Source organism: Schistocerca serialis, chromosome 7 (assembly GCF_023864345.2).
Source record: "Schistocerca serialis cubense isolate TAMUIC-IGC-003099 chromosome 7, iqSchSeri2.2, whole genome shotgun sequence".
In the NCBI taxonomy this organism is placed as follows: Eukaryota; Metazoa; Arthropoda; class Insecta; order Orthoptera; family Acrididae; genus Schistocerca; species Schistocerca serialis.
Window position 1 is genome coordinate 644330655 of NC_064644.1, and position 18395 is coordinate 644349049.

The following is an 18395-nucleotide window of genomic DNA, read 5'->3' on the forward strand; positions in this document are numbered from 1 at the left end:
CAGAAATTGCATCGGAATTAGATACAAAAGGCACAATGCCGACATAAGTACAAGAAGACTGACTCTTCTTACTGTCTATGTTTTGAACCATTCCATTGACACTAGTTATAGATTCCGATGCTTCACTCCAGGTTTACTGTATCCCTTGGAGCTTCTTATTGACGATGAAAAACAGAAATTGCATCGGAATTAAATACAACAGGCACAATGCCGACTTAAGGACAAGAAGACTGACTCTTCTTACTGACTATGTTTTGAACCATTCCTGTGACACTAGTTATAGTTTCCGATGCTTCACTTCAGGTTTACATTATCCCTCTGACCTTCGTATTGACGATGAAACACAGAAATTGCATCGGAATTAAATAGAACAGGCACAAAACCGACTTAAGTACAAGAAGACTGACTCTTCCTACTGTCTATGTTATGAACCATTCCTGTGACACTAGTTATAGATTCCGATGCTTCACTCCAGGTTTACTGTATCCCTTGGACCTTCTTATTGACGATGAAACACAGAAATTGCATCGGAATTAAATAGAAAAGGCACAATGCCGACTTAAGTACAAGAGGACTGACACTTCCTAGTGTCTATGTTTTGAACCATTCCTGTGACACTAGTTATAGGTTCCGATGCTTCACATCAGGTTTACTGTGTACCTTCGACTTTCTAATTGACGATGAAACACAGAAATTGCATCGGAAGTAAATAGAAAAGGCACAATGCCGACTTAAGTACAAGAACACTGACTCTTCTTACTGTCTATGTTTTGAACCATTTCGGTGACACTAGTTATAGATTCCGATGCTTCACTTTAGGTTTACTGTCTCCCTTGGACCTTCTTATTGACGATGAAACACAGAAATTGCATCGGAATTAAATACAAAATGCATAATACCGACCTAAGTACAAGAAGACTGACTCTTCTTACTGTCTATGTTTTGAACCATTCCTGTGACACTAGTTATAGATTCCGATGCTTCACTTCAGGTTTACTGTATCCCTCTGATCTTCTTATTGAGGATGAATCACAGAAATTGCATCGGAATAAAATAGTAAAGGCACAAGGCCGACTTAAGTACAAGACGACTGACTTTTCTTACTGTCTATCTTTTGAACCATTCTTGTGACACTAGTTATAGATTCCGATGCTTCACTTCAGGTTTACTGTATCCCTCTGATGTTCTTATTGACGATGAAACACAGAAATTGCATCGGAATTAAATACAAAAGGCACAATGCCGACTAAGTACAAGAGGACTGATCCTTCATACTGTCTCTGTTTTGAACCATTCCTGAGACACTAGTTATAGATTCCGATGCTTCACTTCAGGTTTACTGTATCCCTCTGACCTTCTTATTGATGATGAAACACAGAAATTGCATTGGAATTAAATACAAAAGGCACAATGCAGACTTAAGTAGAAGATGACTGACTCTTCTTACTGACTATATTTTGAACCTTTCCTGTGACACTAGTTATAGATTGCGATGCTTCACTTCAGGTTTGCTGTATCCTTCTGACCTTCTTATTGACGATGAAACACAGAATTTGCAACGGAATTAAATACAATAGGCACAATGCCGACTTAAGTACAAGAAGACTTACTCTTCCTACTGTCTATGTTTTGAACCATTCCTGTGACAGTAGTCATAGATTCCGATGCTCACTTCAGGTTTACTGTATCCCTTGGACCTTCTTATTGACGATGAAACACAGAAATTGCATCGGAATTAAACACAAAAGGCACAATGCCGATGTAAGTACATGAGGACCGACTCTTTCGACTGACTATGTTTTGAACCATTCCTGTGACAGTAGTTATAGATTCCGATGCTTCACTTCAGGTTTACTGTATTCCTTGGACCTTCTTATCGACGATGAAACACAGAAATTGCATCGGAATTAAATACAAGAGGCACAATGCCGACTTAAGTACAAGAAGACTGACTCTTCTTACTGTCTATGCTTTGAACCATTCCTTTGACAGTAGTTACACATTCCGATTCTTCACTCCAGGTTTACTGTATCCCTTGGACGTTCTTATTGACGATGAAACACAGAAATTGCATCGGAATTAAATACAAAAGCCACAATGCCGACTTAAGTACACGAAGACTGACTCTTCTTACTGCCTATGTTTTGAACAATTCCTGTGACACTAGTTATAGATTCCGATGCTACACTCCACGTTTACTGTATCCCTTGGACCTTCTTTTTGACGATGAAAAACAGAAATTGCATCGGAATTAAATGCAAAAGGCACAATGCCGACTTAAGGACAAGAAGACAGACTCTTCTTACTGACTATGTTTTGAACCATTCCTGTGTCACTAGTTATAGATTCCGATGCTTCACTTCAGGTTTACTGTATACCTTGGACTTTGTACTTGACGATGAAACACAAAAATTGCATCGGAATTAAATAGAAAAGGCACAATGACGACTTAAGTACAAGAAGACTGACTCTTCTTACTCTCTATGTTTTGAACCATTTCTGTGACACTAGTTATAGATTCCGATGCTCCACTTCAGGTTTACTGCCTCCCTTGGACCTTCTTATTGACGATGAAACACAGACATTGCATCGGAATTAAACATAAAAGGCACAATGCCGACTTAAGTACAAATAGACTGACTCTTCTGACTGACTATGTTTTGAACCATTCCTGTGACACTAGCTATAGATTCCGATGCTTCACTCCAGGTTTACTGTATCCCTTGGACCATCTTATTGACGATGAAACACAGAAATATCATCGGAATTAAATACAAAAGGCACAATGCCGAATTAAGTAAAAGAGGACTGACTCTTCCTACAGTCAATGTTTTGAACCATTCCTGTCACACTAGTAATAGATTCTGATGCTTCACTTCAGGTTTACTGTATTCCTCTGATCTTCTTATTGACGATGAAACACAGAAATTGCATCAGAATTAAATAGAAAAGGCACAATGCCGACTTAAGTACAAGAAGACTGACGCTTCTTACTGACTATGTTTTTGAACCATTCCTGTGAAGCTAGTTATAGATTCCGATGCTTCACTTCAGATTTACTGTATCCCTTGGACCTTCTTATTGACGATGAAACACACATATTGCATCGGAATGAAATAGAAAAGGCCCAATGCCGACTTAAGTACAAGAAGACTGACTCTTCTTACTGTTTATGTTTGAACCATTCCTGTGACACTAGTTATAGATTACGATGCTTCACTTCAGGTTTACTGTATCCCTCTGACCTTCCTATAGACGATGAAACACAGAAATTGCATCCGAATTAAATACAAAAGGCACAATATCGACTTAAGTACAAGAAGACTGACTCTTCCTACTGTCTATGTTTTGAACCATTCCTGTGACACTAGTTATAGATTTCGATGCTACACTTCAGGTTTACTGTATCCCTTGGACCTTCTTATTGACGATGAAACACAGAAATTGCATCGGAATTAAATACAAAAGGCACAATGTCGACTTAAGTACAAGAAGACTGACGCTTCTTACTGACTATGTTTTTGAACCATTCCTGTGACACTAGTTATAGATTCCGATGCTTCACTTCAGGTTTACTGTATCCCTTGGACCTTCTTATTGACGATGAAACACAGATATTGCATCGGAATGAAATAGAAAAGGCACAATGCCGACTTAAGTACAAGAAGACTGACTCTTCTTACTGTTTATGTTTGAACCATTCCTGTGACACTAGTTATAGTTTCCGATGCTTCACTTCAGGTTTACTGTTTCCCTCAGACCTTCCTATAGGCGATGAAACACAGAAATTGCATCCGAATTAAATACAAAAGGCACAATATCGACTTAAGTACAAGAAGACTGACTCATCCTACTGTCTATGTTTTGAACCATTCCTGTGACACTAGTTATAGATTTCGATGCTACAATTCAGGTTTACTGTATCCCTATGATCTTCTTATTGACGATGAAACACAGAAATTGCATCGGGATTAAATACAAAACGCACAATGCTGACTTAAGTACAAGAAGACTGACTCTTTTTACTGACTATGTTTGAACCATTCCTGTGACACTAGTTATGGATTCGGATGCTTCACTTCTGGTTCACTGTATCCCTCTGACCTTCTTATTGACGATGAAACACAGAAATTGCATCGGAATTAAATAGAAGAGGCACAATGCCGACTTATGTACAAGACGACTGACTTTTCTTACTGTCTATGATTTGAACTATTCCTGTGATACTAGTTATAGATTACGATGCTTTACTTCAGGTTTACTGTATCCCTCTGATCTTCTTATTGACGATTAAACACAGAAATTGCATCGGAATTAAATACAAAAGGCACAATGCCGACTTAAGTACAAGAGGACTGATCCTTCATACTGTCTATGTTTTCAACCATTCCTGTGACACTAGTTATAGATTCCGATGCTTCACTCCAGGTTTACTGTATCCCTTGGACCTTCTTATTGACGATGAAACACAGAAATATCATCGGAATTAAATACAAAAGGCACAATGCCGACTTAAGTACAAGAGGACTGACTCTTCCTACAGTCAATGTTTTGAACCATTCCTGTCACACTATTTATAGATTCCGGTGCTTCACTCCAGGTTTACTGTTTCCCTTGGACCTTCTTATTGACGATGAAACACAGAAATTGCATCGGAATTAAATACAAAAGGCACAATGTCGACTTAAGTACAAGAAAACTGACGCTTCTTACTGACTATGTCTTTGAACTATTCCTGTGACACTAGTTATAGATTCCGATGCTTCACTTCAGGTTTACTGTATCCCTTGGACCTTCTTAGTGACGATGAAACACAGATATTGCTTCGGAATGAAATAGAAAAGGCACAATGCCGACTTAAGTACAAGAAGACTGACTCTTCTTACTGTTTATGTTTGAACCATTCCTGTGACACTAGTTATAGATTCCGATGCTTCACTTCAGGTTTACTGTATCCCTCTGACCTTCCTATAGACGATGAAACACAGAAATTGCATCCGAATTAAATACAAAAGGCACAATATCGACTTAAGTACAAGAAGACTGACTCTTCCTAATGTCTATGTTTTGAACCATTCCTGTGACACTAGTTATAGATTTCGATGCTACACTTCAGGTTTACTGTATCCCTCTGACCTTCTTATTGACGATGAAACACAGAAATTGCATCGGAATTAAATACAAAAGGCACAATGCCAACTTAAGTACAAGAAGACTGACTCTTCTTACTGACTATGCTTTGAACCATTCTCGTGACACTAGTTATAGATTCCGATGCTTCACTTCAGGTTTACTGTAACCCTTAAACCTTCTTATTGACGATGAAACACAGAAATTGCATCGGAATTAAATACAAGAGGCACAATGCCGACTTAAGTACAAGAAGGCTGCCTCTTTTTACTGTCTATGTTTTGAACAATTCCTGTGACACTAGTTATAGATTGCGATGCATCACTTCAGGTTTACTGTCTCCCTTGGACCTTCTTATTGACGATGAAACACAGAAATTGCATCGGAATTAAATACAAAAGGCACAATACCGACTTAAGTACAAGAAGACTGACTCTTCTGACTGTCTATGTTTTGAACCATACCTGTGGCACTAGTTATAGATTCCGATGCTTCACATCAGGTTTACTGTATCCCTATGATCTTCTTGTTGACGATGAAACACAGAAATTGCATCGGAATTAAATACAAAAGGCACAATGCCGACTTAAGTACAAGAAGACTGACTCTTCTTAATGACTATGTTTTGAACCATTCTCGTGACACTAGTTATAGATTCCGATGCTTCACTTCAGGTTTACTGTAACCCTTAAACCTTCTTATTGACGATGAAACACAGAAATTGCATCGGAATTAAATACAAAAGGCACAATGCCGACTTAAGTACAAGAAGGCTGCCTCTTTTTACTGTCTATGTTTTGAACCATTCCTGTGACACTAGTTATAGATTCCGATGCTTCACTTCAGGTTTACTGTATACCTTGGACCTTATAATTGACGATGAAACAGAGAGATTGCATCGGAATTAAATAGAACAGGCACAATGCCGACTTAAGTACAAGAAGGCTGCCTCTTTTTTCTGTCTATGATTTGAACCATTCCTGTGACACTAGTTATAGATTGCGATGCATCACTTCAGGTTAACTGTCTCCCTTGGACCTTCTTATTGACGATGAAACACAGAAATTGCATCGGAATTAAATACAAAAGGCACAATACCGACTTAAGTACAAGAAGACTGACTCTTCTGACTGTCTATGTTTTGAACCATTCCTCTGGCACTAGTTGTAGATTCCGATGCTTCACATCAGGTCTACTGTATCAATATGATCTTCTTATTGACGATGAAACACAGAAATTGCATCGGGATTAAATACAAAAGGCACAATGCTGACTTAAGTACAAGAAGACTGACTCTTCTTACTGACTATGTTTGAACCATTCCTGTGACACTAGCTACAGATTCCGATGCTTCACTTCAGGTTCACTGTATCCCACTGACCTTCTTATTGACGATGAAACACAGAATTTGCATCGGAATTAAATACAAAAGGCACAATGCCGACTTAAGTACAAGAGGACTGATCCTTCATACTGTCTATGTTTTCAACCATTCCTGTGACACTACTTATAGATTCCGATGCTTCACTTCAGGTTTACTGTAACCCTCTGACCTTCTTATTGACGATGAAACACAGAATTTGCATCGGAATTAAATACAAAAGGCACAATGCTGACTTAAGTACATGAAGACTGACTCTTCCTACTGTCTATGTTTTGAACCATTCCTGTGACACTAGTTATAGATTCTGATGCTTCACTCCAGGTTTACTGTATCCCTTGGACTTTCTTATTGACGATGAAACACAGAAATTGCATCGGATTTGAATACAAAAGGCACAATGCCGACTTAAGTACAAGAGGACTGATCCTTCTTACTGTCTATGTTTTTGAACCATTCCTGAGAACCTAGTTATAGATTTCGATGCTTCACTTCAGGTTTACTGTAACCTTCTGACCTTCTTAATTATGATCAAACAGAGGAATTGCATCGGAATTAAATACAAAAGGCACAATGCAGACTTAAGTACAAGAAGACTGACTCTTCTTACAGACAATGTTTTGTACCATTCCTGTGACACGGGTTATAGATTGCGATGCTTCACTTCAGGTTTGCTGTGTCCCTCTGACCTTCTTATTGACGATGAAACACAGAATTTGCATCGGAATTGAATACAAAAGGCAGAATGCCGACTTAAGTACAAAAAGACCGACTCTTCCTACTGTCTATGTTTTGAACCATTCCTGTGACACTAGTTATAGATTCCGATGCTTCACTTCAGGTTTACTGTATCCCTTAGACCTTCTTATTGACGATGAAACACAGAAATTGCATCGGAATTAAATACAAAAGGCACAATGCCGACTTAAGTACAAGAAGACTGACTCTTCTTACAGTCTATGCTTTGAACCATTCCTGTGACAGTAGTTACACATTCCAATTCTTCTCTCCAGGTTTACTGTATCAGTTGGACCTTCTTATTGACGATGAAACACAGAAATTGCATCGGATTTAAATACAAAAGGCACAATGCCGACTTAAGGACAAGAGTACTGACTCTTCTTACTGACTATGTTTTGAACCATTCCGGTGACACTAGTCATAGATTCCGATGCTTCACCACAGGTTTAATGTATCCCTTGGACCTTCTTATTGACGATGAAACACAGAAATTAGATCGGAATTAAATACAAAGGGCAAAATGCCGACTTAAGTACACGAAGACTGACTCTTCTTACTGCCTATGTTTTGAACCATTCCTGTGACACTAGTTATAGATTCCGATGCTACACTACAAGTTTACTGTATCCCTTGGACCTTCTTATTGACGATGAAAAACAGAAATTGCATCGGAATGAAATACAAAAGGCACAATGCCGACTTAAGGACAAGAAGACTGACTCTTCTGACTGTCTATGTTTTGAACCATTCCTGTGACACTAGTAATAGGTTCCGATGCTTCGCTCCAGGTTTACTGTATCCCTTGGACCTTCTTATTGACGATGAATTACAGTAATTGCATCGGAATTAAATAGAAAAGGCACAATCCCGACTTAAGTACAAGAAGACTGACGCTTCTTACTGACTATGATTTTCAACCATTCCTGTGACACTAGTTATAGATTCCGTTGCTTCACTCCAGGTTTACTGTTTCCCTTGGACCTTCTTATTGACGATGAAACATAGAAATTGCATCGGAATTAAATACAAAAGGCACAATGCCGACTTAAGTACAAGAAGACTGACTCTTCTTACTGACTATGTTTGAACCATTCCTGTGTCACTAGTTATAGATTCCGATGCTTCACTTCAGGTTTACTGTATCCCTCTGACCTTCTTAGTGACGATGAAACACAGAAATTCCATCGGAATTAAATACAAAATTCACAATGCCGACTTAAGTACAAGAAGACTGACTCTTCTTACTGACTATGTTTTGAACCATTCCTGTGTCACTAGTTATAGATTCCGATGCTTCACTTCTGGTTTACTGTATACCTTGGACTATCTAATTGACAATGAAACAAAGAAATTGCATCGGAATTAAATAGAAAAGGCACAATCCCGACTTAAGTACAAGAAGACTGACTCTTCTTACTGTCTATGTTTTGAACCATTTCTGTGACACTAGTTATAGATTCCGATGCTTCACTTCAGGTTTACTGTATCCCTCTGATCTTCTTATTGACGAGGAAACACAGAAATTGCATGGGAATTACACACAAGAGGCACAATGCCGACTTAAGTACAAAAAGACTGACTCTTCTTACTGACTATGATTTGAACCATTCCTGTGACACTAGTTATAGATTCCGATGCTTCACTTCAGGTTTACTGTATCCCTCTGACCTTCTTATTGACGATTAAACACAGAAATTGCATTGGAATAAAATAGTAAAGGCACAATGCCGACTTAAGTACAAGAGGACTGATCCTTCATACTGTCTATGTTTTCAACCATTCCTGTGACACTACTTATAGATTCCGATGCTTCACTTCAGGTTTACTGTAACCCTCTGACCTTCTTATTGACAATGAAACACAGAATTTGCATCGGAATTAAATACAAAAGGCACAATGCTGACTTAAGTACAAGAAGACTGACTCTTCCTACTGTCTATGTTTTGAACCATTCCTGTGACACTAGTTATAGATTCTGATGCTTCACTCCAGGTTTACTGTATCCCTTGGACTTTCTTATTGACGATGAAACACAGAAATTGCATCGGATTTGAATACAAAAGGCACGATGCCGACTTAAGTACAAGAGGACTGATCCTTCATACTGTCTATGTTTTTGAACCATTCCTGAGAACCTAGTTATAGATTTCGATGCTTCACTTCAGGTTTACTGTAACCCTCTGACCTTCTTAATTATGATCAAACAGAGGAATTGCATCGGAATTAAATACAAAAGGCACAATGCAGACTTAAGTACAAGAAGACTGACTCTTCTTACAGACAATGCATTGTACCATTCCTGTGACACTGGTTATAGATTGCGATGCTTCACTTCAGGTTTGCTGTGTCCCTCTGACCTTCTTATTGACGATGAAACACAGAATTTGCATCGGAATTAAATACAAAAGGCATAATGCCGACTTAAGTACAAGAAGACTGACTCTTCCTACTGTCTATGTTTTGTACCATTCCTGTGACACTAGTTATAGATTCCGATGCTTCACTTCAGGTTTACTGTATCCCTTAGACCTTCTTATTGACGATGAAACACAGATATTGCATCGGAATTAAATACAAAAGGCACAATGCCGACTTAAGTACAAGAAGACTGACTCTTCTTACAGTCTATGCTTTGAACCATTCCTGTGACAGTAGTTACACATTCCGATTCTTCTCTCCAGGTTTACTGTATCAGTTGGACCTTCTTATTGACGATGAAACACAGAAATTGCATCGGATTTAAATACAAAAGGCACAATGCCGACTGAAGGACAAGAGTACTGACTCTTCTTACTGACTATGTTTTGAACCATTCCGGTGACACTAGTCATAGATTCTGATGCTTCACCACAGGTTTACTGTATCCCTTGGACTTTCTTATTGACGATGAAACACAGAAATTGGATCGGAATTAAATACAAAGGGCAAAATGCCGACTTAAGTACACGAAGACTGACTCTTCTTACTGCCTATGCTTTGAACCATTCCTGTGACACTAGTTATAGATTCCGATGCTACACTACAAGTTTACTGTATCCCTTGGACCTTCTTATTGACGATGAAAAACAGAAATTGCATCGGAATGAAATACAAAAGGCACAATGCCGACTTAAGGACAAGAAGACTGACTCTTCTGACTGTCTATGATTTGAACCATTCCTGTGACACTAGTTATAGATTCCGATGCTTCGCTCCAGGTTTACTGTATCCCTTGGACCTTCTTATTGACGATGAATTACAGAAATTGCATCGGAATTAAATAGAAAAGGCACAATGCCGACTTAAGTACAAGATGACTGACTCTTCCTACTGTCAATGTTTTGAACCATTCCTGTGACACTAGTTATAGATTCCGGTGCTTCACTCCAGGTTTACTGTTTCCCGTGGACCTTCGTATTGACGATGAAACACACAAATTGCATCAGAATTAACTAGAAAAGGCACAATCCCGACTTAAGTACAAGAAGACTGACGCTTCCTACTGACTATGTTTTTCAACCATTCCTGTGACACTAGTTATAGATTCCGGTGCTTCACTCCAGGTTTACTGTTTCCCTTGGACCTTCTTATTGACGATGAAACATAGAAATTGCATCGGAATTAAATACAAAAGGGACAATGCCGACTTAAGTACAAGAAGACTGACTCTTCTTACTGACTATGTTTGAACCATTCCTGTGTCACTAGTTATAGATTCCGATGCTTCACTTCAGGTTTACTGTATCCCTCTGACCTTCTTATTGACGATGAAACACAGAAATTGCATCGGAATTAAATACAAAATTCACAATGCCGACTTAAGTACAAGAAGACTGACTCTTCTTACTGACTATGTTTTGAACCATTCCTGTGTCACTAGTTATAGATTCCGATGCTTCACTTCTGGTTTACTGTATACATTGGACTATCTAATTGACAATGAAACAAAGAAATTGCATCGGAATTAAATAGAAAAGGCACAATGCCGACTTAAGTACTCTTCTTACTGTCTATGTTTTGAACCATTTCTGTGACACTAGTTATAGATTCCGATGCTTCACTTCAGGTTTACTGTATCCCTCTGATCTTCTTATTGACGATGAAACACAGAAATTGCATCGGAATTAAACACAAGAGGCACAATGCCGACTTAAGTACAAAAAGACTGACTCTTCTTACTGACTATGATTTGAACCATTCCTGTGACACTAGTTATAGATTCCGATGCTTCACTTCAGGTTTACTGTATCCCTCTGATCTTCTTATTGACCATGAAACACAGAAATTGCATCGGAATTAAATACAAGAGGCACAATGCCGACTTAAGTACAAGTGGACTGATCCTTCTTACTGTCTCTTTTTTGAACCATTCCTGAGACAATAGTTATAGATTCCGATGCTTCACTTCAGGTTTACTGTATCCCTCTGACCTTCTTATTGATGATGAAACACAGAAATTGCATCGGAATTAAATACAAAAGGCACAATGCAGACTTAAGTACAAGATGACTGACTCTTCTTACTGACTATGTTTTGAACCATTCCTGTGACACTAGTTATAGATTGCGATGCTTCACTTCAGGTTTGCTGTATCCCTCTGACCTTCTTATTGACGATGAAACACAGAATTTGCATCGGAATTAAATACAAAAGGCACAATGCCGATTTAAGTATAAGAAGACTTACTCTTCCTACTGTCTATGTTTTGAACCATTCCTGTGACACTAGTTATAGATTCCGATGCTACACTTCAGGTTTACTGTATCCGTTGGACCTTCTTATTGACGATGAAACACAGAAATTGCATCGGAATTAAATACAAAAGGCACAATGCCGATTTAAGTACATGAAGACCGACTCTTTCTACTGACTATGTTTTGAACCATTCCTGTGACACTAGTTATATATTCCGATGCTTCACTTCAGGTTTACTATATGCCTTGGACCTGCTTATTGACGATGAAACACAGAAATTGCGTCGGAATTAAATACAAAAGGCACAATGCCGACTTAATTACAAGAAGACTGACTCTTCTTACTGTCTATGCTTTGAACCATTCCTGTGACAGTAGTTACACATTCCGATTCTTCACTCCTGGTTTACTGTATCCCTTGGTCCTTCTTATTGACGATGAAACACAGAAATTGCATCGGAATTAAATACAAAAGGCACAATGCCGACTTAAGTACAAGAAGACTGACTCTTCTTACTGACTATGTTTTGAACCATTCCGGTGACACTAGTCATAGATTCCGATGCTTCACTTCAAGGTTACTGTATCCCTTGGACCTTCTTATTGACGATGAAACACAGAAATTGCATCGGAATTAAATACAAAGGGCAAAATGCCGACTTAAGTACACGAAGACTGACTCTTCTTACTGACTATGTTTTGAACCATTCCTGTGACACTAGTTATAGATTCCGATGCTTCACTTCAGGTTTACTGTATCCCTCTGACCTTCTTATTGACGATTAAACACAGAAATTGCATTGAAATAAAATAGTAAAGGCACAATGCCGACTTAAGGACAAGAAGACTGACTCTTCTTACTGACTATGTTTTGAACCATTCCTGTGTCACTAGTTATAGATTCCGATGGTTCACTTCAGGTTTACTGTATACCTTGGACTTTCTAATTGACGATGATACACAGAAATTGCATCGGAATTAAATAGAAAAGGCACAATGACGACTTAAGTACAAGAAGACTGACTCTTATTACTCTCTATGATTTGAACCATTTCTGTGACACTAGTTATAGATTACGATGCTCCACTTCAGGTTTACTGTCTCCCTTGGACCTTCTTATTGACGATGAAACACAGAAATTGCATCGGAATTAAATACAAAAGGCACAATACCGACTTAAGTACAAGAAGACTGACTCTTCTTACTGTCTATGTTTTGAACCATTCCTGTGACACTAGTTATATATTCCGATGCTTCACTTCAGGTTTACTGTATCCCTCTGATATTCTTATTGACCATGAATCACAGAAATTGCATCGGAATTAAATACAAAAGGCACAATGCCGACTTAAGTACAAGAAGACTGACTCTTCTTACTGTCTATGCTTTGAACCACTCATGTTACACTAGTTATAGATTCCGATGCTTCACTTCAGGCTTACTGTATCCCTTGGACCTTCTTATTGACGATGAAACACAGAAATTGCATCGGAATTAAACACAAAAGGCACAATGCCGACTTCAGTACAAATAGACTGACTCTTCTTACTGACTATGTTTTGAACCATTCCTGTGACACTGGTTATAGATTCTGATGCTTCACTTCAGGTTTACTGTACCCCTCTGACCTTCTTATTGACGATGAAACACAGAAATTGCATCGGAATTAAATAGTAAAGACACAATGCCGATTTAAGTACAAGACGACTGACTTTTCTTACTGTCTATGTATTGAACCATTCCGGTGACACTAGTTATAGATTCCGATGCTTCACTTCAGGTTTACTGTATCCCTCTGATCTTCTTATTGGCGATGAAACACAGAAATTGCATCGGAATTAAATACAAAGGGCAAAATGCCGACTTAAGTACACGAAGACTGACTCTTCTTACTGACTATGTTTTGAACCATTCCTGTGACACTAGTTATAGATTCCGATGCTTCACTTCAGGTTTACTGTATCCCTCTGACCTTCTTATTGACGATTAAACACAGAAATTGCATTGAAATAAAATAGTAAAGGCACAATGCCGACTTAAGGACAAGAAGACTGACTCTTCTTACTGACTATGTTTTGAACCATTCCTGTGTCACTAGTTATAGATTCCGATGGTTCACTTCAGGTTTACTGTATACCTTGGACTTTCTAATTGACGATGATACACAGAAATTGCATCGGAATTAAATAGAAAAGGCACAATGACGACTTAAGTACAAGAAGACTGACTCTTATTACTCTCTATGATTTGAACCATTTCTGTGACACTAGTTATAGATTACGATGCTCCACTTCAGGTTTACTGTCTCCCTTGGACCTTCTTATTGACGATGAAACACAGAAATTGCATCGGAATTAAATACAAAAGGCACAATACCGACTTAAGTACAAGAAGACTGACTCTTCTTACTGTCTATGTTTTGAACCATTCCTGTGACACTAGTTATATATTCCGATGCTTCACTTCAGGTTTACTGTATCCCTCTGATATTCTTATTGACCATGAATCACAGAAATTGCATCGGAATTAAATACAAAAGGCACAATGCCGACTTAAGTTCAAGAAGACTGACTCTTCTTACTGTCTATGCTTTGAACCACTCATGTTACACTAGTTATAGATTCCGATGCTTCACTTCAGGCTTACTGTATCCCTTGGACCTTCTTATTGACGATGAAACACAGAAATTGCATCGGAATTAAACACAAAAGGCACAATGCCGACTTCAGTACAAATAGACTGACTCTTCTTACTGACTATGTTTTGAACCATTCCTGTGACACTGGTTATAGATTCTGATGCTTCACTTCAGGTTTACTGTACCCCTCTGACCTTCTTATTGACGATGAAACACAGAAATTGCATCGGAATTAAATAGTAAAGACACAATGCCGATTTAAGTACAAGACGACTGACTTTTCTTACTGTCTATGTATTGAACCATTCCGGTGACACTAGTTATAGATTCCGATGCTTCACTTCAGGTTTACTGTATCCCTCTGATCTTCTTATTGGCGATGAAACACAGAAATTGCATCGGAATTAAATACAAAAGGCACAAAGCTGACTTAAGTACAAGAGGACTGATCCTTCTTACCGTATATATTTGAACCATTCCTGAGACACTAGTTATAGATTCCGTTGCTTCACTTCAGGTTTACTGTAACCCTCTGACCTTCTTATTGATGATGAAACACAGAAATTGCATCGGAGTTAAATATAAAAGGCACAATGCTGACTTAAGTACAAGAAGACTGACTCTTCTTACAGACTATGTTTTGAATCATTCCTGTGACAGTAGTTATAGGTTGCGATGCTTCACTTCAGGTTTGCTGTATCCCTCTGACCTTCTTATTGACGATGAAACACAGCATTTGCATCGGAATTAAATACAAAGGGCACTATGCCGACTTAAGTACAAGAAGACAGACTCTTCCTACCGTCTATGTTTTGAACCATTCCTGTTACACTAGTTATAGATTCCGATGCTTCACTTCAGGTTTACTGTATCCCTTGGACCTTCTTATTGACGATGAAACACAGAAATTGCATCGGAATTAAATACAAAAGGCACAATGCCGATTTAAGTACATGAAGACCGACTCTTTCTACTGACTATGTTTTGAACCATTCCTGTGACACTAGTTATACATTCCGATGCTTCACTTCAGGTTTACTGTATCCCTTGGACCTTCATCGTGACGATGAAACACAGAAATTGCATCGGAATTAAATACAAAAGGCACAATGCCGACTTAAGTACAAGAAGACTGACTCCTCTTACTGTCTATGCTTTGAACCATTCCTGTGACACTAGTTAGACATTCCGATTCTTCACTCCAGGTTTACTGTATCCCTTGGACCTTTTTATTGACGATGAAACACAGAAATTGCATCGGAATTAAATACAAAAAGCACAATGCCGACTTAAGGACGAGAAGGCTAACTCTTCTTACTGACAATGTTTTGAACCATTCCTGTGACACTAGCTATAGATTCCGATGCTTCACTTCAGGTTTACTGTATCCCTGTGACCTTCGTATTGACGATGAAACACAGAAATTGCATCGGATTTAAATACAAAAGGCACAATGCCGACTTAAGTACAAGAAGACTGACTCTTATTACTGTCTATGCTTTGAACCATTCCATTGACACTAGTTATAGATTCCGATGTTTCACTCCAGGTTTACTGTATCCCTTGGACCTTCTTATTAACGATGAAACACAGAAATTGCATCGGAATTAAATAGAATAGGCACAATGCCGACTTAAGTACAAGAGGACTGACTCTTCCTACTGTCAATGATTTGAACCATTCCTGTGACACTGGTTATAGATTCCGGTGCTTCACTCCAGGATTACTGTTTCCCTAGGACCTTCTTATTGACGATGAAACACAGATATTGCATCAGAATTAAATAGAAAAGGCACAATGCCGACTTAAGTACAAGAAGACTGACGCTTCTTACTGACTATGTTTTTGAACCATTCCTGTGACACTAGTTATTGATTCCGATGCTTCACTTCAGGTTTACTGTATCCCTTGGACCTTCTTATTGACGATGAAACACAGATATTGCATCGGAATGAAATAGAAAAGGCACAATGCCGACTTAAGTACAAGAAGACTGACTCTTCTTACTGTTTATGTTTGAACCATTCCTGTGACACTAGTTATATATTCCGATGCTTCACTTCAGGTTTACTGTATCCCTCTGACCTTCCTATAGACGATGAAACACAGAAATTGCATCCGAATTAAATACAAAAGGCACAATATCGACTTAAGTACAAGAAGACTGACTCTTCCTACTGTCTATGTTTTGAACCATTCCTGTGACACTATTTATAGATTTCGATGCTACACTTCAGGTTTACTGTATCCCTCTTATCTTCTTATTGACGATGAAACACAGAAATTGACTCGGAATTAAATACAAAAGGCACAATGCCGACTTAAGTACAGGAAGACTGACTCTTCTTACTGACTATGTTTTGAACCATTCTCGTGACACTAGTTATAGATTCCGATGCTTCATTTCAGGTTTACTGTATCCCTCTGACCTTCCTATAGACGATGAAACACAGAAATTGCATCCGAATTAAATACAAAAGGCACAATATCGACTTAGGTACAAGAAGATTGACTCTTCCTACTGTCTATGTTTTGAACCATTCCTGTGACACTAGTTATAGATTCCGATGCTTCACATCAAGTTTACTGTATCCCTATGATCTTCTTATTGACAATGAAACACAGAAATTGCATCGGAATTAAATACAAAAGGCACAATGCCGACTTAAGTACAAGAAGACTGACTCTTCTTACAGTCTATGCTTTGAACCATTCCTGTGACAGTAGTTACACATTCCGATTCTTCTCTCCAGGTTTACTGTATCAGTTGGACCTTCTTATTGACGATGAAACACAGAAATTGCATCGAAATTAAATACAAAAGGCACAATGCCGACTTAAGGACAAGAGTACTGACTCTTCTTACTGACTATGTTTTGAACCATTCCGGTGACACTAGTCATAGATTCCGATGCTTCACCACTGGTTTACTGTATCCCTTGGACCTTCTTATTGACGATGAAACACAGAAATTGGATCGGAATTAAATACAAAGGGCAAAATGCCGACTTAAGTACACGAAGACTGACTCTTCTTACTGCCTATGTTTTGAACCATTCCTGTGACACTAGTTATAGATTCCGATGCTACACTACAAGTTTACTGTATCCCTTGGACCTTCTAATTGACGATGAAAAACAGAAATTGCATCGGAATGAAATACAAAAGGCACAATGCCGACTTAAGGACAAGAAGACTGACTCTTCTGACTGTCTATGTTTTGAACAATTCCTGTGACACTAGTTATAGATTCCGATGCTTCGCTCCAGGTTTACTGTATCCCTTGGACCTTCTTATAGACGATGAATTACAGAAATTGCATCGGAATTAAATAGAAAAGGCACAATGCCGACTTAAGTACAAGATGACTGACTCTTCCTACTGTCAATGTTTTGAACCATACCTGTGACACTAGTTATAGATTCCGGTGCTTCACTCCAGGTTTACTGTTTCCCGTGGACCTTCTTATTGACGATGAAACACACAAATTGCATCAGAATTAAATAGAAAAGGCACAATCCCGACTTAAGTACAAGAAGACTGACGCTTCTTACTGACTATGTTTTTCAACCATTCCTGTGACACTAGTTATAGATTCCGGTGCTTCACTCCAGGTTTACTGTTTCCCTTGGACCTTCATATTGACGATGAAACATAGAAGTTGCATCGGAATTAAATACAAAAGGCACAATGCCGACTTAAGTACAAGAAGACTGACTCTTCTTACTGACTATGTTTGAACCATTCCTGTGACACTAGTTATAGATTCCGATGCTTCACTTCAGGTTTACTGTATCCCTTGGACCTTCTTATTGACGATGAAACACAGATA